Source organism: Anser brachyrhynchus (genome assembly GCF_964034855.1).
Source record: "Anser brachyrhynchus genome assembly, chromosome: 2".
Taxonomy (NCBI): Eukaryota; Metazoa; Chordata; class Aves; order Anseriformes; family Anatidae; genus Anser; species Anser brachyrhynchus.
Genome location: NC_137695.1, coordinates 120,626,917 through 120,653,462, shown reverse-complemented (window position 1 = coordinate 120,653,462; position 26,546 = coordinate 120,626,917). Strand labels below are relative to the sequence as shown.

The 26,546-nt window shown below is 40.2% G+C and overlaps 1 protein-coding gene and 1 long non-coding RNA gene across 2 annotated transcripts in view; one reads left to right on the top strand and one right to left on the bottom strand.

Annotated features, from left to right (window-relative positions):
- The window catches only part of XKR4 (XK related 4), a 231,222-nt gene that overhangs the window by 53,909 nt on the left and 150,767 nt on the right, over nt 1–26,546 (bottom strand). The gene's annotated exons all lie outside the window — the stretch shown is intronic.
- Nucleotides 2,979–24,590, top strand: LOC308190165. Its single transcript, XR_013946963.1, has 2 exons — nt 2,979–12,006; nt 12,089–24,590. It is a non-coding gene; the product is annotated as an uncharacterized lncRNA (long non-coding RNA).

The window sequence follows — 26,546 nt, the reverse complement described above, 5'->3', positions numbered from 1 at the left end:
CTGTTATCCTCCTGTAATCTAGCCTTGTATGAGAAGAAAAAAGAAAAAGAGAACTTAGGAAAGGAAAATTGAGGAAACAGGGAAAGAAAAGGAATGCCATGGAGAACGCAGAAGGAAAATAAAGAACAAACGAGATGATAGAGTGGAAAAAGAAAAATGATGAAGGAGGAAAGATGAAGAAGTAGAGGAAGGAAGAGGGAGGAGAGACACAGGAAGCAGAAATAAAAGATGGAGAAGAGACAAGAAGGAAAGCAGAAAAAGAAATAAATAAAAAATAAAGCATACCAAGAGGAGAGATGAATGTATAAGAACAGAGGTCACGTCACAGGGCTAGAATTTGATATCTGATTATTTGTAGTATCCATATAAATTTAACAAAAATACCTAAACTACCTTTGTTTCAATGTCTAATTCTATGGAATATCATGGAATATAAATGGAAAATGGCCATAATTTCTCAGTTTTATTAGAAAATTGAAAATATGAAAAGCAAAGATTAATATTAATAGCCATTGCAGGCCGTACAAAGTCCAGCCTGATCTGCATAGCATACTTTTTGGAGACGAAATTCTGTTTCATAAAACAAAATGTGGCAAGTTTATTGAATAGTTTACTGCATCTCCTAAGACAAATCCAGAACAAAGTGCTTTATTGTATAATAGGATGGAAAGTGCATCAAGTAGCAGCTTTACGATACCTTTTGTGCTAAGTTCTTGCAAAATGCCTTTGAACTTCCTTCCAGAATATACAGCAATTTTTATTTTGTGCAATACCATAGGAACAATTATTGTTATTAATATTTATTTAATGAAATCCTCATAACCTCTTTTTAAAATGCCATAACTCATTGGGAGCTTAAAACATTTATAACTCATAACTTTATAAAGTGTTTTTCAACTTAACAGAACAATTAGAATGTTAATAACAATACAGGCAGAAGTGTGAGGTTTACTTTTCTCTATTCTCTACAAACCTAAGCAAATGAATCTAGAAAATGTATTTTCAAGTGAAACATAACATCATATAGGGATACTTCTGTATCCAGCTGAAAGTGAAGTATTTGCATTAAAAGAAGATTCAAATCTACTTGGCAAATTTTTTTGAAGCAGGCATACTGAGAGGAACAGAATCCATTGCATCATGGTATTAAAAAATACCAGCTCAAAATCTGGCAAATTGCAGAGATTAGTCCATTAAGAAAAAAATATGAAAGTTGAATTTAATAGGGAAAGATAAATTAATGTAATTATCTCTTTCTTGGTTTTGCTTTCTGCTACAAACATACTTTGCTCATTCTCACTCTGTCATTTTTGGACAGTAAAGCCAGTTCAGCTCTGCCTTCCCATGAAAGTCTCTTACATGTTTGCAATAAAGGAACAGGGGTCAAAATCACATATCTTTATCCATGTTCAGACAGCAGGTGGGCACTTTGTGCCCTTGCCGTAGGTTTAGTATTTCATACATACATACTACATCTCTAACTATTTCCATTTAGAAGTATCGACCACTTTCATACTTCTGGGTGAAGTATTGCCTTTCTTCTCACAAGGGCAAGGACACTGACATTGATTCTCATCAAGCTTTAATTTAAAGAGGACTAAATAATGGAAACATTATGTGCACACTTGTCTGATCTCAGCTCCACAATTCATCATAATCACAGAACATTTAATACGTGTTTTCAACTGAGAAAGCCCCTTCTTGGGGTGACTTTTTTTGTTTGTTTGGTTGGTTGGTTGGTTTGTTTTGATGTTGGCACCAGGGGATACAGTAGACAATGGAACCAAGATTAAAAAAAAAAAAAAAAAAAAAAAAAGATAAAAAAGGTTAAGAGAAAATCCTAAGTACTTCATTCTCCTAGAGACTTTGTTGTCACTGCTTTTCAAAGGTGACCCAACATAAGCTGTCAAGGTGGGTCAGATGCTACCAAAATATAGGAATTTCATCCACTTGATTCTCATGCCTGCTGTGTGAGGGGAAGGTGTGGGATGAGGAATTATTTGTCATTCCTGGAGCACAAAAAATGAAGTCATAGAAACCTTGGAAAATCCCACAGCAAGGCATTGCTCTGAGGCTGACATTCAGCCTGATGCAATACATTTCTCCTAAGCTTAAGGTACATGAATTAAAAATAAGACACTAACACACACAAATGCCACCTCACTTGACTACTGTGAAGTCCAGGAGCATCCCAAGCCTGTTTCTGTGCACCCAGTCTTCAGCTGATGGTTATTTTTTTGTGTGTTTAGGTGGGGTGGGCATGCTTGAAAGAATTATTACCTGCTTTAATCCATGACTTCCCAGTCTGCCTGGAAAAGATCTGATTTTGATTGGGGCCATTCAGTAAATATTAAACATGGTGTTCAGTATCATTATTTTTTTATCTCCTACAATGAAACAGTGTAATTTTACATTTTAACAAGTCTACTAAAACATTCCAGCTATGTTCAGACCAGTCCTTGCTGAGCTGTGGAGGCAGCAGGCGCTCCCGGGGCAGTTGCCCCATGCTGAGCTGCCCACAGCACCCACTTGCTGCTGGGACAAAGCCGGCTAACAACCCACGGTGCTGTCACAAGGCTGACTGAAGTGAGGTAAATCTTGTATCGTCAGTGCTGGTATGATGCAAGTAGTTGGGAAATATTTGTGGCAGCAAGGTGATGACTGTCTTGCATGGAGTCTATGGCAGGGTAGAATCACGGAGTGGTTGAGGTGGGAAGAAACCTCTGGAGGACATCTGGCCTGACCCTTGCTCAAGCAGGGCACCCAGAGCAGGCTGCTCAGGGCCCTGTCCAGGTGGCTTTTGGATGTCTCCAGGAAGGGAGACTCCACAACCTCTCTGGGCAACCTATGCCAGTGCTCCGTCACCCACACAGCACAGCAGTGCTTCCTGATGTTCAGAGGGTGCCTCCTGTGTTGGCACAGCTTGTGCCCATTGCCTCTTGTCCTGCCACTGGGCACCACTGAACAGAGCCTGGTTCTGTCCTCTTTGCACCCTCCCTTCAGGTATTAATAGACTTTGATGAGAACCCCCCAGGCCTTCTCTTCAGAGACAAAGATGATGAAACAGTTATTTCTCACATTGGAAGTGACTGTTTTCACTTTGGTTCTCTCTTCTACCCTCACCCAGGCACCAGTAAAGTTGATTTTTAATCTGCTCTTAGTTTCAAAGGGACCTATGTGTTGATATCAGGAAAAAGAGTAAGGATACTTAGAATCGTTAAGGTTGGAAAAGTCCTTCAAACCATCTGGTCCAACCATCCCCCTACCGCCAATATCACCCACCAAACCATGTCCCTAAGCACCACGTCCAACCTTTCCTTGAACACCCCCAGGGACGGTGACACCACCACGTCCCTGGGCAACCCATTCCAATGCCTGACTGCTCTTTCTGAGAAGAGATCTTCCTAGACAGTTCCTCTCAGGGTTCAAGAAGGAGAATGATAGGAGGAATAAAGGAGAGAAAATATTATCAGACATCAATGCATGAACTTTTCAAGGCTTGAAATAAATTTGAAAACAAAACAAAACAAAACAAAACAAACCCCACAAAATAAATAAATAAATAAATAATAACACATGCTACCTATATTGAAAAACAAGTTAGAAACTTGAAAAACAGGCTTCAACTCACTTTAAACACTTAAAAATCAGCCTATCAAGGCCAGTTCAGTTTTACACCAAAACCAAAACAAATAAACAAATAAGTTCCTCTTTGATTCATCTTGGTCTGATTTTTCAAAAGTTATCACATCATTTATATTATACTGAAGCCTGAAAGTGTTTAAACATTATTTCATAGCTAGAGTACACAGCAGTAAGGAAGTGCAGTTTAAAAGTTACACACATCCACAGTCTGCACCATTTTCACATTATAAAGGTGGGAAAAGTGGATGACATTTTGATTACAGTCTGCAGGAGGGTGCATGTTTTGGGAATCACAAGACTGGATAAAAATATATTTAGTTATTTGTATAATTAATCACATGTACCTATATAAAATATAGACATGGATAAACTATTTATAGGTTGAAAAATCCAGTAGGTATATACACACGGTTTCACACACATGCACATAAACAGAAACGACCATATCTGATTGTCCACAAAACACTTCACAAAATGGTCACAATAATTCACAATCCAAGTGTAAAATCCACTTGCTGCTGCCTGCTTGATGATACCACTGAAAACTCACTTATCAAACGTTTCTCATTTCAGCATGCGCCATCTCAGGCAGCAAGCTGCCGACCTGAGCTGATAGGCAAGGATACAACGTCCTGGGCAGGGAGGCTCTTTCCTTGCGGGAAGCATTTTGGGTAGGCTATGCTACCGGCAGCCAGAGTTCCTGCCGGCCCCAGGGAGAGCACCATGCGGCTGGTCAAGCACGGGTTTGGCTTCCTCCTCCTCATCATGTGGCCACCCCTGATGTGGCTTCTGGAGAGCACCCATCAATCCCACCACCAAGGAAGCAGGTGTGGAGGGTTTTTTTCCTGCTCCCTTTCCTTCACATGGGTTCCGACTCCCTCTCCTGGCCTCTGGCACCACTGCACCCTTGTCCCCATCCCTCTAATCCTGTCCCAAGGAGGAAACGACGCCTCAGTGTCTCTGTTGTCCCCCACAGGCAATTAACCCACCGGGATCAGCCAACTGCCCGAACATACTGACCCTACACAGAAATTTGAGAGTTCTGTGCAAGCTCCATGACAGCACCTATGTGTGTCAGTATGGACCTGCCTGTTGCCATTTCCCCTTATTTTTCTTCTAGCTGATATCATATGCAAGCAGCTGCGGAGAGAGGGGACAGTTCACTGCATGGGATCTGAAGGAATGTCACATTCCTTCCCTCCTATGAGGTGTGTCTGGGTATCAGGGTGATGAGACGAGCTGCTACCTTACATATTGGCACCTGCTGGCAAATGACCCTGGAATAGCAGCATCTTCATGCTCTGATCTTATCATGATATATATTTAATCTGTCCAGTTTAGTTTCAGAGAATATCCCTATTTCAGTTTTGCAAAATTTCTCTTTTTCTGGAATAGTCCCCGCTCAAAGGAGGTAAGACGTGGGCATTGCTTGCTGTGCATGCTGCTGCCCTAGTAAAACGAGCATCAGTTCCCACTGTTTCCAGGGAGACAGAAGGCCCTTAGAGAAGATTTATTTGGGGGTTACACAATATAACTGTAAGAAGACAAGAGTGAGTGATGCAAAGGGGCAAGAAAATGGACAGCAAGAATGGTGGTGGATGGAAGGCAATGAAGTAGAAGAAAATACCTTGATATGGTGCAGAAATATGTCTAGACTGTTGAATAAAATAGGCCAACAGTTGCATGCACTCCTATGTCTAAAGTCTCCTTTCTGCAGTCTCATCCAAACTGCCCTCTGGAAATAGACCCTGGTTCTGTACTAACTTCACAGGTATGTCAAGCCTTTGCCTGGGAGAGCACTGGTGGTCTGGGGGGACATTTTATGCCAAGTACACCACACCCTGGCCCTGTTTCCTGTATGTGGGTACACAAAGATATACTGATATAGATAGCTAACTAGATAGGTATATATAGATATAGATATAGATGATATAGATATAGATCGATATAGATAAAGATATACATGTGGAGAATGGGAAAACTGACAAAAGAAGACGGAAATACAGAAACATTAATATGGAGGACCACAGAAATCTGAACCAATGAACGAACATGAAAAAGCATTATTTGGACAGCATTCTGTTCAGGTTAATTGCTGTGGTGATGCACTGAGGTAGCAAGGCAGCTTCCCACATAAGCAAAATACAACAAAGCAGCCTTAAAGCTATGGACAGGGAAGCCACTTAAATGCATTGAGGTCTACTTATTGTTGAACATTGAACTCAAGATGCTCATAGACAAATATGAAGTTGCCAGCTTCACTCTAAAAATGAACTTATAAAAAGTTAAGCAAAATCAATGGCATTAAAAAAAGGAGGTGTGGGGTTGGGCTTACAAGGTGGCCATTGCTCAGAGATTGGCTGGGTAGCAGTCTGCTCATGGGAGCTGGTGGGTGATTGCCTTTGCTTCACTATATATATTTTTTCTCTTTCCTTCAGTTATTAAGCTATCTTTATCTCAACCTAGGAGTTTTCTCTCTCTCTCTCTCTCTCTCTCTCTTTTTTTTTTATTCCCCTTCCTATTCTGTCCCCCATCTACCTGGGGAAAAGGGAGAATGAGCAAGAGGTTGTGTGGGTGCTTGGCTGCTGGCTGGGGCCAACCCATAATGGTAGGATTTTATCACAGTCATGTAAAACTTCTACCAAAGTTGAAGAAATGTGTTATGAATATTTTTCTGTCATGCACAGAAACATTGAAGATCTATTTGAAATACTCTTCTGTTAATAGAAAGGAAAAATAAGGAGAAAGATGATTTAATGACCAACTTGACTGCACAGTTTAATATTGTAATATAACTATCCAATTATATGCCTAAATGTAAAATAAGCATACACCTCAGAAAAGCTACATTTCCTAACTAACCTTTTACCTTTATGATAGCAACGCTAATCAACATAGCCAAGTTATTTTGGAGACTGCACAGAAAAAAATTGTGACCCATCAGAAATTTCTTTTTTCCAACAGAGATTAAAACCCTTGGATACCTGAAGGCAGAGATAAATTTTCTCTCCAGTTGTTACTTGTAATAAAGGCTAAGAAATAAAACAGAGAAAATGAATATTTTTCCTTATCTGAAAATTTTACTTCTCAAAATGAATGTATTTATTGGACTGAACATAGTGTCTTTATCTTTTAATAATCTTCATGAAATTAAGTTTGTATGTACTATGCCTTTTGCTCAATTCTGTCTTTAATCTACAGTGATTCTATTAAAATTATTTTCAATTTATAAAGTCCCATTCTGGTAATGATTTCTGGAATCAGAATGGAGTGCTGCCCCTATCCAGGTGTAGTGTGTTTATGCAGCAAGGCTTTGGTAGCTGAGGGGCCGCAGGGGTGGTCTCTGTGAGCAGATCACAGCAGCTGCTCCATGTAAGATCAGAGCCAGCTCCAGCTGGCTGCAAAGGGCCACAGCTGATACAATAAGCGATGGTATTTTGCCTCTGTGGGACCAGATATAAGAAATGGAAAAACAAACAAAAAAACAAAAAACACAAAAACTAACAAACAAAAACAAAATCAACAACAACAAAAACCCTGCTGTGCAACAGCAGCTGGGAGAACAAGGAGTGAGAACCAGCCCTGCAGACCCCAAGGTCAGTTCAGAAGGAGGAAAGACACTTTGGAATCAAAGCATCAGGGACTGACAGCAACCCCCATTCCCCATTCCCCTGCGCTGCTCCGTGGGAGGAGGTAGAAGAGAGTGGGTTGGGGGAAGGTGTTTTTGTTTTGCTTTTAGTTTTGTACAGCTCCAGCTTGTTACTAATAGGCAATAAATTATATTAATCTCCCTATGTTGAGTCTGTTTTGCCCGTGACAGTAACTGTTGAGTGATCTCCCCGTCCTTATCTCAACCTGTGAGACCCTTTTCATTGTATTTTCTCTCCCTTTCCCTTTGAGGAGGGGGAGTGAGAGTGTGTTTGTAGTGGAGTTCAGCTGCCCAGCTGGGTAAAACTACCATGCCAGGATGCTGCAGTTGCCCAAGCTGTGGTAGAACAAACGGGCATTGTTTGCAAATGATAAGGAAAGTTAAAAACTTTAGAAAAATAAATCATTTTTCTCTATTAATCTAAAACAAGATCATCATGACCTATGATTTATTTTTTTTAAACAAGCTGCAGTGTTTAGGAGCACATCATTCATTTTTCAATTCCTGAAAAATTGCATGGAAAAATTGTAAAAATGTCACATTGCACAGATTCCCAGGCACTGTATGACAGTCATTATAACAGTAAATAGTCTGCTGAAGCATCCTCTTTTAGTACCAAAATTAATAATGAAATTGATTCATTTCACTCGGTCCTGGGCAACTAGCTCTAGGTTGATGGCTCTGCTTTGAGTGAGATGTTTGGACTAGATGATTGCCAGAGGTCCCCTCCAACCTCAGTTGGCCTCTGATTCTGTCATTTGCTGTTTATTTCTTCTCCTAACCGTTCTGAGAAGGAATTTCAGACCTATGTTTTTTATTTGGTTTTGCACCCATTTATTCAAGGCAACCAAACCTATAAACTTTTATTTACAAAACTAGTAAGAAATTCATGCTTACTTCTACATAGCTAGATTTGATGTTCCTTTGCTCAGTTCGGCATTCTTTCCTCTTCTCCTGCTTGGTGCACTGTAACATAATCTTAGAATCGTGGAATCATTAAGGTTGGAAAAGACCTCCAAGATCATCTGGTCCAACTGTCCCCCTACCACCAATGTCACCCACAAACCATGTCCCTAAGTGTGACAACCAGCCTCTCCTTAAACACCCTCAGGGATGGTGACTCCACCATCTCCCTGGGCAACCTGTTCCAATGATACTGCAACAAGTACTAGCACTGGCAAAGTCCCCGTCTCTGCCTGACTCATATTCAGACATTTCTTTCCACTTCATGGAAGGAGTTTTAACTCTATTTGCATAAACGTCAGTAGGGGTCCTTTACCACCATGTAGATGGTAAATCCAGTGGTTCAGCATAGGTTGCTTGAGCCCAGTTACAAGGAATGAAATGAAGGTCTTTGGCCAGCAGTGGTTCATCCTCCTGTCAGTGCCCAGATGCGTTTTCTGTTGGCTTTGTAAGAAGGTGCCTGGTCTCAACAGAGCTGGGTCAGCTGCAGCTGAAGAGCTGTACTGCTTGGTCTTGTACTGAACAGATCTCTTTCTCTCTATGTGTACAGTCTGCCTTCCTCTGATCAGCCTCCAGCTTTTCAGGCCTTTCATTTTGGATGGCTTACCATTACATTGTGCAAAACCTTCAAAAATCTCCTTAGGGTTTTCTTCCTCTTAAGTTCTCTTCTGTCATTTGCTTCATTGTCACCATGACAGCTTAAAGCTAATCTTTAATGTTTCTGTCCCATTGATCTCCTGCTTCCCAGCCTTTACTGTTGCTTTCTGTTGATTGGTATTTGTCAGACTCCGGCTCTCAAAAAACAAACAAACAAACAATAATAATACAAAAAATACGGTGATGTTTTAGTCATTTCAGTGATCACATCTTCTGACTTTCTCCCCAGGTGCATGCATGATTCTAGTCCATACATGTTTCCAGTTCAGATTCTGTTTTTTTCTCATTACTGAGCATGACCTGCAGCTTCTCAGTGCTTTGCATATCACACTCAAATGTGGTGGCCCTCCTCCATTCGTCTTTTCTAACCCTTCCCCAGTCATCTGGCATTTTACCCCACACACCATCCATGATGCACACTTTTGCATGTCACCCCTGTTTAGCCCATATTTAGTGCAAAAAACTGCTCCCAGCTTGTCTTCCTCATAGCACCAGCACCTCCTGTACAAGTTTAGTAAGTGATCGAGTGAAAGGGGATAGAGGGCACTAGGCTGTGCATCAGTTGTAAGAGACCAGGGTGGTGCATCCCAGCCTGCTGTTTTAGGTGGATGACAAGTCGTGAGGCATTTCCTGGTCCTGTCCTCTCCTGTGTGCAGGCCAGCAGGGCTTCGCATAAAGAAAGTGCAGAGGAGTGCCTCTTGTTAGGCTTACAGCTGCCTTATACTGTGATGCACACACACGAGTACCACAAAGGGAAGATTAGGAATGCAAAGAGAAGGATGGACACTTGCTACAAACCTTGCTGCCAGTTAGGTGAAGAAATAGCTTCACATTTGTGACACATTTGTTATGTAGCAACAGCTTCTGCTCTGCAGGTGTCTGGATAGGGATGATGTCTTCAGCTTTTGCTTACAAAGAAGTGTTTTTGTGTTACTAAGGTAAGACCAGGGGAAACCTAAGCCTGTCGAGGCTGAATAAAACAGTGGAAAACTGGGAGAGCTGCCCTTGTGCCAGTACTCGAGCCATAGGGAAGGCACTCCAAGGCACTTAGTGTGCACCGAGCTCTTCAGCTCTCACAGTGTTGAGTCTCTAAGTGGCTCTTCACTTTTGTTCCTTTATCCAGATCTTATTAAGCTGTGGCCAACGGGCCTGCGGTGCTAGCCAGATGTAACCATCAGACAAGAGAGCAGACAGTAATATGGTTTGCAGTCCTTTTCAGGAAGCCAGTGTAATTATTACTTATATTAACTTCAGGTCCCAAACAGATCACCTACAAAACTAAAGTATCCTGCTCCACACCCCAGTGAGCTTACCCTCTAGTTAAGGGCAAGACCTGTCAACATTCCTCCTTGTAACTGTCATCATGATTAGCTCATCTACTGTCTTCTGTTCCTCTCTCTGCCTCTGCTTTGCCAAAAATACAGCTCTCCATTGTCCACCAACCCACGTCTTTTGACGCTCTTTTATAGTCTTTCTTTCTCCGGTCTCTTTCACTCACAGAAAGAACTTCAGTAAAATACCCAGATTCAGAACGGAACTCTTTTTTGTTCTTCCGTAAATCTCATCCCCATTAGATGGGCAAGGCAGCTGACTGGTTATGAACCTGTTTTTTACCTTCACTGATAGCAACCAGACTCTTTATTTTCCCTTTCACTTTCAGTGTATGCTTGGATAATGCATAGTACAATTTGAGAAAGTTAACAACTATTTATAAATACTACCTCAATGCAAAATACTAATTAAAGAAAAATGAAGAAAGTTACATATTCCTACACGCACCTTGACAGAACCCTGCTTACTTAAATGCTATTCAGCTCTGTAGAAATTTCCCATAAGGACTGTTATGGTACAGTCTCTGATTCCAATTTCTCATCTTTATGTTCTCAAAGTTACACTCCAAATTTCAGCTTCAGGAGACAACATATCATGAAAGACACACTGTTGAAACTGCAACTGTAGTAGAACATCTGTGAGAAGAAAACAGGATGCTTTCATCTATTAACTTTTTTGACACAAATGTTCTGCTCAGTTCTAAATTCATACAGTTTGAATCAAACCAAGAAACTAGAATCTTGTTTTAACAGCATAAACTGCTCCAAATTTCTCAAAAGTCTGAACAATAGTGATGTTTTAGCTGAATGGTGCTTGAGTCTGGAAAGCAATCAGTATCTGAGTTTGGGTTTGTTATGCAACCAGGAGTGAGAGCATTTCAGGCAGCTTCAATGTTAAAGTGAACAATTTGCATTACACTGTAACCACTTTGTCACTGAATAGCATAGTGTCCCTGCATACCACTGCTCTCTTCATCACTGGGAGCTTGATTTCTCATTGCTTTCCACCTCTTGAAGTGGTTTATGGCTGTGTAAAGTGGGTATTTGAAAAATACCTTTTGGGTCTAATCACATTTAATACCTACTTTGCACAGAGTGCAGAGATCAGACTTTGTATGTCACTCTGTCCATTAAGGTAAGCATCATGATCTCTTAACTTACTAAATCTGTCATATTTGGAAGCAGGAAAAATATTTGTTTTCTCATGCCCATTTCAGGAACCACCACCTTGATGCATTAAATGGGCATTTTTTAGAGAATTTAACTTGCTTGAGTCTTGCCTCCTCAACTCCTTTTCCCCATATAACCACCATAAAGGGAATATAAAGAAGTTTGAATAGGCCAGATGATACCTCTGGGGCTGAGGTGATACCCGGCCAGCTTGCTCCTAGACACGTTACTCTCAGCTTGTTACACAGAAGCTGGAGGTTCCTATATTCCAAAATGAGTAAATATGGCAGACAATAGCTGAGGCAGTTATTAGGGAAGGCAGAAAATACAGGAGATACTGAATGTCAGTCCACAAAATCATTAACTCAATGAATGTATTTTCATTTTTGCAGTATGTACACGTTCGGTGACAAAGCAAGATTAAAACAACAAAAAACAAAACAAAATTTTAACCAGAGGTTTGTGAAGTGTGTTAATTATCTACAGGGCACAAGATGCTACAATGAAAGACTGTGGTTTAAACTCCCTTTTCTGAGACTCTGGAGCTTGCATTTGTTCAGAGTGAGAAGCGTGTTGCATAGGGACTCTGGGGTAAGCCTTGAGTGGATGTGTTTTGTGATCAGTGGACTGTGTAATGAAATACTGATGCAATATATTTCCCTTTTTTCTGCAGGGGACTCCCTCTGGATTTGGATGTAGCTACATTTGATATTATAAAGAATTTAAAACTGGTAATAAATGTGTGCATATCTTTTCCTAAAAATGGATATGAATTTTGATGCCTTGACTATTTGTTATTTGTGGAGTTGTTTTTGCCAAGAAATATAACAAATCTGCCTTGCTGTGATTTCTTTTAGCAGTTTGGGACTGCATTAAAGGCACACCATGCATTAACAGCCCCAGCAAGCAAGCTAAGGCAGCCAGCAGGGATGAGCAAGCAGCCCGACCTCTGCAAGCAGATATGAGCACTCCTTTGCTGTAGCCTCCTGCTTGTTATTCTCTGCATCCAGTTGCTTTCAGCATCGCTTTCACCTGTCTGTTTTTACTGCTCTCAATGCTGGTATCTGGTAGTGTATTTACTATCATAGATGTGAAGGATAAAGTTTGACCTGAATTCCCATTTGATTTTTTTTTTTTTTTTGGATTTGCAATCTCTAGATCATATCCACAGCAGCATCTTTTCAGCCCTCAGCTTTTCTCACAGAAGCCACCATAAGGCTTCGAAATCTCTTCCTGCAAGAACAAGCCTCCCTTTCCTGGGATCTCTCTGAAGTGTTTAAAACGCTGAAGTCTCTGCTTTGAACTGCTCGAGCCATCCACACCTCCTCTCCCTCCTTCAGGCTATTCAGTGGAACAGCTAAAGCTGCACTTGGCAGAGGTATGTATAACTCCACTGCTTTGCAGCATCGCAGAGGTTGGCGAGGAGCTGGGCCACCATCCATCCCCCCTGGAGGTTCAGCCCAAGCACTGTTCCCCCTGAAGGGAACTCCCTAAAAACTTACTCACAGGATGCCTACAGCTGTGCAACCTGGAGCTGGAGCTGCACAGGTAAAGCAGGGCCAGATCTGGTCAAGAATTGTGAACGGCGAGCTTCTAGTACTCGAGCTGCTCCCAGCCCTGGTGCCTCTCACTAGATGGCACTGCAATGCTGCTTTGGGGGAGTTTCAGCCCCAGAGCAGCCCAGCCCGGGTACGTTTTAGTGCCTGCTCTCTTCGTTTGTCTTACCGAAGCCTAAGCAAGGCATGAAGGATTTCCTGCACATTTTGACAGTGAAAGACAAATGGGATCTGCCAGGTGAATAGTCCTTTTCCTGCTCTCTACAGTGCATAAAGCACCTGGAAGGGTTTTTCTGGGCTGCTTCGTCTAGCAGGCACGTGGAGGCTGGTTGTTTGACACAAAAATTGCTGTGGCCTACAGGAGCAGCAAATCATGCTTCACAGCTCCCTTGTTTCGACTTTGGACTCGTACAGGCAATGTATTTTTAGGCGATTCTTGGGCTCTAAAATAATCTGCACCTTTTAAAGCTCCTCGAAATAGAGCTGATGCTACAGAGACCTCTAGCCTCTGCAGGGATTTCCCTCCCAGGCTGAATATGCACATGCAGCGGCTGACAAGCAGCATCCCTGAGCTAAGGGAGAGGCTGGAATTTCAGGATTCTGGACACGACTAGGCCAGCTGGACACCAACTGCTCATTACAGATTGTGTCGGAGGAGCGGCATGAAAGAGGCTGGAAATAGATGAAATCCCATTTTAATTGCAGAGGAATCACCTTTGGCTAAAATGGAGCACAAGGATGCTAGGTAAACAGTGGTGCTAAAGGCAATACCAGTGTTTTCACGTTCCAGTTCTTGAAAATGAAGAAATAAAAATGCATTAAATCCTCTGATAAATTATAAATTAAGCCTGTGTTGAAGCATTAGAAAAATATAAGGGCTTAATTGTAAATGTGGTCTGGAATCTTTGTCCCAGAAGCAGTCCTTAGCTTAATGAAACTCCTGGAAAAACCTTTGTTGCGGTAGGTAAGAAATGCTGTCTCTGTATGATGAGTAAACAGTTCAATAGTAGGGATGGATCATATTCCGACTGAGTAAGATTTCACTTCTACTGACCTATTTGGCACCGACTATGGAACAATGTATTTAAATCTATACTGCACAGGAAATTTAAACTGCCATTGTGGCAATTTTTGAGGATGTTCCAGCTGATTATGGAACTACAACGAGAATCAGAATTACTTTACACAGGTGGACTTTTCACAGGATCACCCAGTTTGGAATCTGAAAGTCCATACAGTGGCAAAAAAGCCAGATCAAAATCTTTATCTCGGTGCACTGCATAATCACACATTGTCCTGGACAGAATGCAAATGCAGAATGCAAGGTATCAGTCCCCAAAAAATCCTTCTAATATTAGGTGGATGAATAAGTAAGTATTTATACACACACACGTGGAGATACATGGGGCTTTGTGTTGGTAGTATGTTCTTGATTCAGATCTAACTTTTTAGGGAATTTGTTGAGCACAGAGACCTATTCAGAGCTAATGTAGGGGAGAGACAATATCATGGGAAGGAGTATGGTCATCTCTAACAATTTGTAACCTAACAGGAGTTTCTGGAAGTAGTTTAAATTCTTGTGATGGTGAAACAAATGTTGTGTTTCCACACCACAAGGCAGATTTTTAACCACTTCTAGAAAGGTTTCGCTTTTTCCTGAACTCAGCTTATTTATCACAGCTGTCACATCTATTAAGGCACTTTTTAAAATAAGCTCTCATTATGCAGTCACCTCAACAAATGGTTAAAGAAAGCAATTCTGGGCAACCTTTTCAAATGTGTTCCTCTTTTTGTACAGAGGAGCTAGCTTTTGTAGCATTTGTATAATTGTCATCCTAATCAATATCTGAATAATTGAAATCCTCCAAGATCAAAGTTGTGACCTTATGACTGCCCTCTTTCCTGGTCTACTTTCTCTATCTCTTGTAGAGGAGGACAGCAACAACCAGAATTAGATGACTGTCTTTGTTGTCCTAAATGCTAACCAGGCTGCCTCTGCTGTGTCAGCCAAAATATGTCCCTTCCTTGGAAGCTGAATATCATCCTTTTCTGCTTATGAAAGCTCTGTATCATTTGACTCATAAAAATAAAAAATAAAAAATAAAAAAGGAAAAAAAAAGAAGAAGAAGAAAAAGCTGCTGTTGTTTCTGTATGCAAGATGAAACTGTGCTTTTAATCATAATTTAAACATACTTTTAAGGATCAATAGCTATTTTAATTATTTTGAGAAAAATAAAAGCATGTTTCTACACATCTCCTTTCTTACCTGGTTTTGCTTTTCCTGGAAGTGAAATCCTGGCCACAATGTGAGCAAGGACAAACTCCTGGTGAACTGAATGAGTCCAAGATTTTTCCCTGACAGTTTCTTATACTATTCCCAAATGCAGTTAAATTATTTCAAAGAGTTGATACTTCCAGACACATGAATTATTTTTTTATTTTAAACATAATAAAATATAAAGTCTTGAATTTGATGTAGTTCATTAACAAATCATCAGAAAACTATGATAAAATCAAGGCTTTTGGCAAGCATATTTTTTTCAAATGTTCAAGACTTTGAAGTTCATAGGAGAAAAATATCCCCAGCACCAAGAACTTGAGATGTAAAGCTTCAGTTTTGTTCAGGATTGCAGCAGCCAGATCTCTGACTTTGCCTGGATCCTAAATGAAATCAGAAAGTTCTGCATGGTGTAGGAATCTATAAAAATCTGACTCGCAAACTCACTATACGGTAAAGATAGTAAAAAAGTGGCATTGGAGAATAATGGCTCAAATGGGTGTCCTGGTTTTGGCTGTAATAGAGTTTTCTCCCACTTTGCGGGGAGAGTGAGTGAAGGCTGTGTGGTGCTGAGCTGCCTGCTGGATTAAACCACAACAATGGGCTAAAGTGATATGACAGTAATTAACATTTTGGCATATATTTTAAATTTGTGGGTTTGGTGTTTTTTTGTTTGGTTGGTTTTGGTTTTGTTTTTTGGCCCAAAATAAAATGATTTATTTACATTTATTTTAAAATTGTGTCTTTTACAATGTATTTCAGTGCATATAAGGCAGTAGCATTCAGTATGATTTTCATGCACTAGGAAAGAATTGAAACTAATGCACATTACCACTAAAAAAATGATGGGGTATCACATATAATATTAGAGGACCATGTATTAGAGAGCTCAATAAGTATCAACATTTATATTGATTTATATTCAATAATCTGCTTTTTCAGCTAAGAAATATTTCATTTAGATTTTTGATGATATAGGATAATTAGTTTTGTACAAATTTGATCTTAGAATTTTGTAGTTTTCACTTGATCTTTTTTTTTCCTTTTCCTAAGCTATTCAAATATCTTAAATGTTGAAAAATTTCCACTCAGTTTTATGAATTAAGCATATTTCTAGTCATCAGAACTTCTTTTTCTAAGATGACCAGTTCTAAGTGTGTGTTTATTTTTTTTTCTTTTCTTCAATATTATTTGGTAGTGCAAAAATCAGATCTTTTGAATAATCAGCTTGAAGTTGCTGAAGTAAGACAATTTAAACATGTCCTTTCAGAATTACTTAATGAAAGTTTTTTTCCATTATTTGTATCACTTGCATACTGTCTCACAGTAACAATAATATCTGTCAGAAATATAAAAGATTCAGCAAGCAAAACTAGTTAGACATAATCTAGGTTTCCTGGCAGCATGTACCTTCAATTTACTGATTATTTCTATCCAACATACATCAGAAACAACTTCACAGCTCAGGTCTCCTTGGCCCTATTAGCCTCCTTTTTATTTGATTTGAAATCACTCTAAAGGTAAGAAATCACACTAGCTGCTAGATACTATCTGTTAATTGCTCCTGCAGATAACGAGCACCCTAAGGGGCAAAAAAGGTTACAGGGCCTATAGAGACATATCAGAAATGCATAATTTATGCTTCTTCCAGCAGTTAATACAGCAATGTTTCTGTGTGCACACTGTACCTTAAGCTGTTCAGCCTCCAGCTTCTCAGACATTTAATTTTGGATGGTTCCCCATTAAACAAACTAGTGAGACCTCCAAAAGTCTCCTCAGGGCTTTTTGTCTCCTAAATCCTCTTCTATCATATGCCTTGCTTATTTGATGGTGAAGGAATTTCTTTTCGCTGCTCTTTGGTCCTCTCCTCACTTTCCCATTTGCAGTCCAAAATAAGTGCCAAGTGGTGGAAGGTGCTTAAAATAATTAATTTGGCATGTACCGCTTGATTGCAAAGCAAGAATTGTTAGTACAAATGAGCAATGCCTGTAGGACCTTTGATATAACTGTGGCTTTGTTTATGCTGACATAGTATAATGTTTGTGTTTTGCTATTCAGTCCTTATTAAGATCCCTGAAACAGTGAAGATATGTCTACAGTATACGAGAGGCTTTTATAATTACTAAAGCAAGAACTGCAAAACATAGTGCAGAATCTGCACGTGTCTGTCTGAGAACCAGGTAAAGCGGGCTCTAAGAATGGGCCAGATATTTCATATTCCATCCCTAGAAAACCTGTTTCCTTATGCATGCCCCTTCCAGATCAAAACCAATACAGTGTAATAGAGGCACTTGCAACCAAGTGGTTTAACTCGCCACTGAACATTTCTCCTCCCTAACAGCTCTTTGAAACAGCTCATGGATGCCAGTGTTCCTGTGTTCTATCCAAACGGTCTCGCTGATGAAATCTTGTGTATCTCATGATTCACCGAATTCAGATTGTCTGCCAATATGAATTAGACAAACCAGTTGTACAAGGACACTCCCAAAGTAGCATATTGGACCACCTTCTGTACAAGGCTGATCTTGTTGCAGGTGGAACAAGCTGTTCCTGCTACAGACAGCAGCACTCTGTCATTTTTGAGGGCAACCTAGATATTATAACTCAGTACATGACCTGTGGAAATATTAAGTCACAAACATTTGCAGTCTCTCATTGCTCCAGGCTTGACGCGCAACTGCTGTGAGTTCGACCACAAGTTTTTGAAGTGTGACATCCTACTTCAATATTCATGCTAATCTGACTTTTAGCATTTTAGCATTTTAGGATTCAAGATTTCTCAGATAAAGTAATAAAAACTCCTGGTATGAACACACAGCCACAGGAAAGCTCTCTAAGCCACAGATTTTCCAAACAGCTACCTTGCAGTGAAAGACGTAGAACAAGTGAACATGTGACTATTTCTCTGGGTTTTAGTCATCTTAAAGTCAGACACTGAAAATAAACTAATTACCTGGGCTCTGATTCTAGTTAGTGGAGAGAAGTGAGCATGTCTGAAGGGCAAACCATCTCACCTGTCTTTCTTAACTGGCTACAAAAGTAGCTTAAATGGGACAACTAACTTTTAAACAGAACTAAAGTTCTGTGAGATTAATTCTACCCTTAACATGCAGCTTCCTTAGTATTATCTTCACAGTTCAGTAAGTTTTTTATATACATGCCCAGTTTTCTACAGTTGAACAACTCTAATCACATGGACCAGTTTAAGTATCTTGTTACACCAGGATTGGTGATCTCCTGAACTGAAAGCTTAACACTGTGTGGATGCCTCTTTTCGACTCCAGACTGCTTGTTTATGACACTAATTCTCTTTAGCTTTCTTGAGCAGTCATGTCAGTATTTTAGAGAGTAAATGGAAAAAGCTGCTCTAATTTCTTGGTATTTTCAAAAGAAATACATGGCATCATTTACTGCCGTGCTTTGTGCTGCATGTCTGACTAAGTGTTTGAATTATTTCTGCTTTCCTTTGCCTAAACCTTTTAAATTTATTTATTCTCTGCTGTTATTTACTGAGACTGTTTTATCTGTCTCTGTAAAGTGTTCTGGGACACAGATGGTATGAAATGCTCCACACATAATAAAGACTCATTGTTCAGGCAGCTCCCATGGCAGCTGATGGTAGGGATAACAGTACTGGGCCATAAATTGTATCAGATTTGTGTAAGCAGGATACTGTTGACATTTGATGTTCCCAATTAAAATAAATAAATAAATAAATCCCTGTCTCTCTCTTTTTTTTTTTTTTTTTTTTGAGCAGCTTCCAATGTTTCCTTCGTATGAGAATCTAGGGAGCACATACAAGCAGCTGACACCTGTCCATTTGTTGTAATGCTGATTTCAGGCAATCTTTTCTTCCACAACTGACTGAGGGATAGTTAGTTTAAGACAAAGTTTTCCCATTTGCTGACCTAACTATTCATGTTCTTGAATAAAATTCCAAGTTATAAAGAGTTGGTTATGCAGAGCAGTGTCTATAAGAAGGTGTGAATAAAAAGCTAGCTGAAATCAATGGGATAAGACCAAGACCGCATCCAAGCAGACAACAAAAAGGAGAATGTTGCTAAAACAGGCTCATTGGAGATAGCTTGAATTCTGGCAGAAAACACAACAAGCCAAAACAAACATAATCTCATTTAATATACAAGTCAGAAGAAGCACCTGAGCCACATGATCAATGATGTTTGAAAGCACTGGCATGTTCTACCAGCATCCATTTGAAATAATCACTCCCATTAACCGTGTGACAGTGGATGATGCCCGAGAAGCATAAGTCAAAAGCACTGAGCCACTGCACCCGAACATGAGCCAAGAACAGTGCAAACCATTGTTTATCAAGAACCGAAGCTGAACCCAAACTGTTAATGTGAACTCCCTGTAGAGTTCCCTTGGACCTACTCTGTGCCAAGGGCTGGAGCTGGGGACCCAGTGCCCCAGAGCTTGCTCAAACAGCCCCAGCCCAGCCGGGGAGCGGCCTGCTCCTAAGCAAGCTCAAGGCTGGTCTCCTGCAGGACACAGATCTGCTCACTGGGGCCCACAGCAGTTTTGCCACTGACATATGTGGTAGGAGAGACTGCCTGCAATACCTGCGGGTCTTGCAACATGAGTTATCCCGGGGGTTTAGCTGGAGGTGACCTCTGTGGGCAGCACTAAGCCTGCACACTTCTGCAGGCCGCTGTGAGGGCTCATGGTGCTGGTGCTGCAGGCATTCCAGGAAGCTGCTTTGGCTGGAAAGCAAGATATGGTCCAAGTGTCTTTCTTCAGCGTAATGTTGGGGAAGGACTTAGTCCTACATCTCAGAACAGCTTTGAGTGAAGTTTGTACAACGATGAGAATTAAAATACAAAGTTCAGGTTTGGTGGGTCAATTACAAGCTTGCACTCCGCTGGCCACTACCTTTACCTGCTGGCCTCTTTCTTCCCTTCACAGAACAATATATTTCTGCTATTTTTGATCTCATTTTTCACTATCCTTGGGTTATTGAACTTCATGGCAACAAGAAGGTATAATTTTAGCATATTTTAGCTTTTATGCCATGCTCTCTTGATTTGCTTCCTTACCTCCTTTTGTTCTTTTTCTCTTAAGCAGAAATGCAACAGAAACCAGGCACTGAGGAAAATGAATGCTGCTCTCTGACAACAAAATATAGAGCCAACTGTTGCAGTCAGTTTTAATTTGTATTCCCTGGTGACACCCTGAAGTTTACTGGGACATGGAAACACTCTGGCTAGAACAATTTATGATCATGAACATAACTTTTTTTTTTTTTCTCTTTGCAGTTGCTTAAAGGAAATGTAGAGTCTGCAGAGATGGATGCAGACTTCTGCCAAGTCTGAATAACTTTTAGGACATCTTTCTGTGATCTGCTAAGGTCCACACATAAAGAGAGAAGACAGAAGGTGATTACTTGGCCCCCAAAATGTCAGTGGAATTATTGTCACTGACTGCAATTTGATCAGGATTTCACTCAGAATGTAACAGCCCTGGCTGGGGGAACAAATTAAATGAAAACAAGTTGCTGTCTTCAGGCTTTGGGATGGTTGAAGCAGTGCTGACACCACGGGAACTGCAGTGTACTGTGGGGTTTGCTGGACTGAAGCACACGGGGGTACCAGCCGAGTCACACTGCAGAACAGCAGCAAAAGCACCGTGGAGCGGGTTGTCAGCACCCCAAGGACTTGCCTGGGGGCTAGTGTTCCACCACTGTTGCTCTCTGTGCCAACCAAACTGAAATGAAGCTGGTATTCCATCTTAATAACTCTTCAGTCGTGCAATCATTTGTGGGGCATTCACGCCTCTGAAGTCCTCAGGGACTCGTACTCCTGGAACAGGTGAGCACCTGCAGCGTAAATGCTCATGCCCTGGCTGGAGGACAATAGATTTGGTGCCTTATCAAGAATTCTCTGATCTCAGTCCTGAGTCCCTCCATACATAAATACGTGCATCATTCTGGGCAGTTTGCCTGTTCTTACCACACTTTGGACACAATTAGATGACATATTTCTTATTTTTGTTGATTACTGTTTTGTGTTTTATAGCTAGGCATTGTTTCATTTGTTTCTTTGTGTTTTGTTGCAGGAGAGTGGGACTGGTGGCCGAGACAGATCCCTTCTAGTCTAACACCCAACATTTCCTTAACTGTTAGGACAGGTCATGAAAAAACACACTGTGATTTATAGCACGACTGCCTCTGTAATGGCTTTGGAGGGCTCAATATATTTTAATGATTGTATGCAAAAGTACTCAGCAGCTAAAGAATTTGGTTTTGACAGGTGCTTTTCAAACAGGATATCTGTTTATAAGAGTCACCTCCCTTTGCTTCAAAATTTATGACATTGCCTTTAAAACCAGCATCTTCTGCAATGGCAGGGAGGGAAAAGTGAGTTTGGGAGGGGGAGTGGAAGGGAGGACAGGAAGAAGGAGGAAATAGGGTCTGTCACTGTAGATTAATAAACCAGAGAATAAATTTTTGGGCAGCAGTGTTTAACTGGAGCCAGCACCAAACAGTCACTGTGAAAAACTAATAAACATTTTAGCATTCACTGGCAAGATGCTAATGAACTTGTACGTATGTTTTTATGTCCTTATGAAGGAAGCAATCAAAAACTAAATATTAGTTAATTAATACTACCCCTAAGGAAAGATTTCGTTCCTCTTGGCCATCTTATCAAGCAACAAAAATGTAGACCTACTTATATGCAAGTTAACAGTCTGTTGGGCACAATAAACTTCAATAGAAAAGTAGAAATTACAGAAAATCTGTTCCATACAACCCTATTTTTTAATAAATAAATATATATTCAAAATCCAGTAATGATTTTATGGCACTTATTAGCAGAGTCAAGGCAATATTCTAGGTTGCAAAATACCTTGTTACTGAATTATCATCAGACACGTCACAAGATAATCATGATTTCTCAGGATATCTTAAAAAGACTCATGAATATTTTCATGTCTTTCAAGGTTTTATGATTTCAGTTCCCTGATGGGGCAGGCAGTAATTTGAATTAACAGATACTTAGACAATTCATCTATAGTTATAAAGTATTTACAAGCACAAAACTGAAAACATTTTTGAAAGTTATATGTGCTTATTCATTTGAAAAGCAGATTACCTATTTGCACGCTTAGCTATGGATCCCTTTTCCTAACTTTAGATACCCAATTTTAAAAGTGTTTGTCAAAGTGTTGGGTTATTGGTATGTTACTGGAAGAAACAGGAATAGCACCCCAAAGATTTGATCTTAAAATCTGGTGTTATCTTCCTTATATTCCAGCTTTCCCCGTATCTTTATTTTCTCTTCTTCCAGGCTTGCAAGTGAAGACATTTGGCAAAGTTTTCTATACAGTTTCTGGGACAAGGAATTTTGTATCTGAGAACCATCTTTCTGCAGTCTTGCCAACAGGGCTATCTTATTTCATGGCAGGTATAGATCATATGTAGAAAAATGTGTGGAAGTCTCTAACTGAAATTGTTTCCAAGTTGAGGACTCTGTTCTACAAATTACTCATGTTAGGACAGTTGTCTAACCATCTTTCACAATATCTTGCAATTCTACTTTTAACCTCTCTGTATGCAGTGATCTGTCTCTTCTGCTTTAAGGCTAAATAAAGAACTCTCTAGTTAGCATCAAATCTTGAAATCAGTTCACAGTGTATACAGATATCAAGACTGTTGAAATGGGAGATATTTTTAAAAGTCTGATCTTCCTAATTTTTTTCTGTGGAGCCAGTTTAAATACTTCTGATTGTATGATCTGGAAGATTTGGTCTTGCTGTCTATTCCCTATTTATGAGTCCTGAAGTAGGAGGAAAAAATAAAAAAAAAAAAAGCGCCTTTAAAGCAGATTTCCCCAAATGTAGTAACGGATGAATACAAGTCATATGTATTGGACCTGCAGGCCACCTATTTCATTTGTGTTAACTGATAAAAGACACTTCACTGAAAAGTCTGAGAAATTCTACAATAAACAGTTCAGGAATATCCTGCCATAAAGAAAGTGTTTTTTTCTCTTTTTCTTTCTTTTTCTTTTTCTTTTTCTTTTTCTTTTTCTTTTTCTTTTTCTTTTTCTTTTTCTTTTTCTTTTTCTTTTTCTTTTTCTTTTTCTTTTTCTTTTTCTTTCTTTTTCTTTTTCATTTTCTTTTTCTTTTTCTTTTTTTTCCCCACTAGAAACTTTGAACTCTGAAATATGTAAATGTGGAAATACCTTCAGAATCATTGCATTTTGAGCATTGACTGTTAAAATTCCGAATATCATTAGTATTAATAAGATTATTCAGCCCTTGGTCATTCTTATTGGTTGCTTGGCCTCAGTGATCCTTTATGACACAGGAATATCTGATGCAGGCTAGTGGTTTAAAGAGAGCACTTTCTCAAAAGACTTGTGACTGTGCCACTGTTCAACTTACTTGTGGTCCAGTTCTTCAGCTTTCATTTAGATGACGTAAGGCTGGTGTGCTTTCCTAGAGCTCATTCGCTGCTCTGTATATTACAACCAGCTGATCTTTTCAGGAGAGCTTTTTCAAAGCTCCACCCATTCTTATCACCTCACTTATGTCTCGGGTTCAGGACCCTATTTGTAGGGATTTTGCTACCCTCTGACACTTAAGGTTTTTCACACAGAGGTGAATTGGGATCTCTTTTTGGAATGCTCTGGGTCTTTGCCTGTGTCCTTATTCAAGCCTCAGCTAAAATTCATTTGTACAGCTGCTCAAAGTCATTGAAAATTGAAATTTAGAAGTGAAATGCTGACACCACCTTCCTCATTACAGCGTTTAGCTACTTTCTGCCATGCTGCAATCAGCCCTGTATTGTAAGTGCTTGTGTTGTGAGCATCTCTGATCTAAACATTTGTTAGCTTAAAATATCAATTCAATTGCAATCCATTATGCCCTGCTCAGAACGCCCATCTGGCTCCAAAGGCAGCATGCTGCCACACGATGTGCTGCTGCGAAGCCAGAGGCCTGATTCTGCCCTTGTTTATGCTGCTCCGAGTCTCAAGGAATGGCACTGCGGTAGCTGAAAGCAGAAACACCCAGAAACAGGTGTGGGGAAGAAGTTAGCCACGCATACGCCTACATAATGCGCTCCTTCTAACTTTCCGTCCCAGCTTTGCTGCTATCCCCATTGTTAAGGAAGTGTAATTCAGGGCCTGAAGAAAACACAACAAAAATAGACAACACCTTGGACTTTTTCTTGAGGAGATGATTGTAACCCCATTTCTTTCCTGCTGAATCCACCATTCCAGACACTTTCTGGTGTTTCTGAGACAGCTCTTTAGAACAAAACTGACTCCATAGGAATGGAAAGTAAAAAGATACTTTTTGAAGGAAATGACAAGAAAAAGATATAAAATATTAATCACCTAGAAAAGTCACTTTATACTGCAAACTGTTTTAGTGTCTGTTGTGCTTGGAGGTGAAAACACCTGATTAAAAACCTCTAGATGAAAGTATGGCTCTCGTGGCATGCTTACAAAGTCTGCTGGGACTGCAGTAGATCTGAAAAAAAATGTATGGGAAGCCATTTACAGTTTGCTGTTGCCTTGGACTCGCATTGCATTTTTTTATCTTCTGCTGAGCAAAACCAGCAAAAACCCCAGTTACCGAAGGAAGCAGTTATGCTCTGTGCTGTAAGTAATAGAGATGACAAGCTGCTACAAACACCCAGACAGTAAATGCTACCATGCTACTTAGGTTCAGAATCAAGAAGATCACTAGAGCTCAATTTTTTGTGGTTTAAGGATGCCTTGTTTATTAAGGTTCATTACCAAGAGTGACTAACCTAGAAGTTTAAAATGATCCATGGATGCCTTTTTGTGGCATGAGAGACCTGAGAAGGATCTTATTTAACTAGATGGCACATGGACAGCTCTTTGCTATCTACAGCATGCCACCTTTCCAGTCACAATTAACCACTCAACACATCTTACCACAGAGCAGGAAAGAGAATATGAGAGCACTGAAGGCACTTGTTAAAACCTGAGAACAGCCTGAAGTTGCATAAGCTTTCTGAAGGCATTGGTGCAAGGGTGGCAGCAGATGGCTGAAGGAGGGCTACACTCAACCCTTTGCTTGTCCTCGGGAAGGGGACAACAGCATGGTTCACAAAGCAGCCCCTGAGATACCACAGATTTTAACAGGGTGTAAGATAGCTCAGACTGGGGCTAGCTTATTTAATTTCACGGACTGAAAACTGCAGCAAATCAGGAAATCTGTTGTGAGTCACCTGACTGTCCCCATCACCTGGGACATACGGCAGCCTTGCTCGTAGTCACACAGAAGCTAGCAGAGGGGTTGCTGTCACATGTGAGTCCCAAAGACCTCATGGCCCCGGTGCCCAGCAGCTGCAGGCTGTTCCTTATCACTCCCTTGGCCACTCTCTGACAGGGCCGCAAAGTTGTTGGGTCCAGCGTTATTTTGTGGGGACACCAGGAGGGGCTTTGCAGACCTCTGCAGCTCCTGTAAGACCCTGTGATGCCTGCTGGAAGGTGAAATGGAGAACTATTGCTGAGAAAGCTACATTGAGAGAGGATTCAGTTCACGCTTTGAACTCAATTATGTGAGAATGAAAGAATTCCTCTGCACCTTGAAACGTCCACTGGGTGGTATAGAGCATGCAGACGTAGTGTCTATTAAATGTAATGGGCTGGGATCAATAGTGATTCAGTAGCCTGATATCATAGGATTCCTCCTGCCCAGGCTATTTAATTCATGAGAGCACACTGGCCACCTATGCACAAATGATATGCTAAATGCCTCAATCAGAATTAAATTCAGAAATTATTTCTCCCTTTGTAGCACAAAACCCATTAATGTTTTGTTTTTAAATTGTATTCATTATAGGGAGAGAACAGAATCCAGTTTACCACTTTATTAACTGACACACTATGAAAAATAACACCCACAGGAAAAAAAAAAAAAAAAAAAAAGAATTTGAAATCCATTGTCATTATAATTTAGTTAGGGAAACAAAAAACGAATACAAAATATTTAATGGGTTTTTATCCCCATTAGATTGGGTATATTGTCAAGCCTAACACAAAAGACAGCTATTTAATAACTTTTTGTAAAACAATGGTCTTGTAAGCCCCAGTCCAGTGAGTAGTTTCTATTCCTGAAGCAGTTCCACTGACTCCTATGAGAAGTCTCCCACAGGGTGACCCTCCTGTGCCATACTGGACCCTTTGTTTGAGTCTTACTTTTGCATAGGATATTATTCACTGATACTTATGAAACTCTGAGCCAAAACAGGAATACAACTGGTTTTCATTTATATTCACCATTCATTATTCATCTAG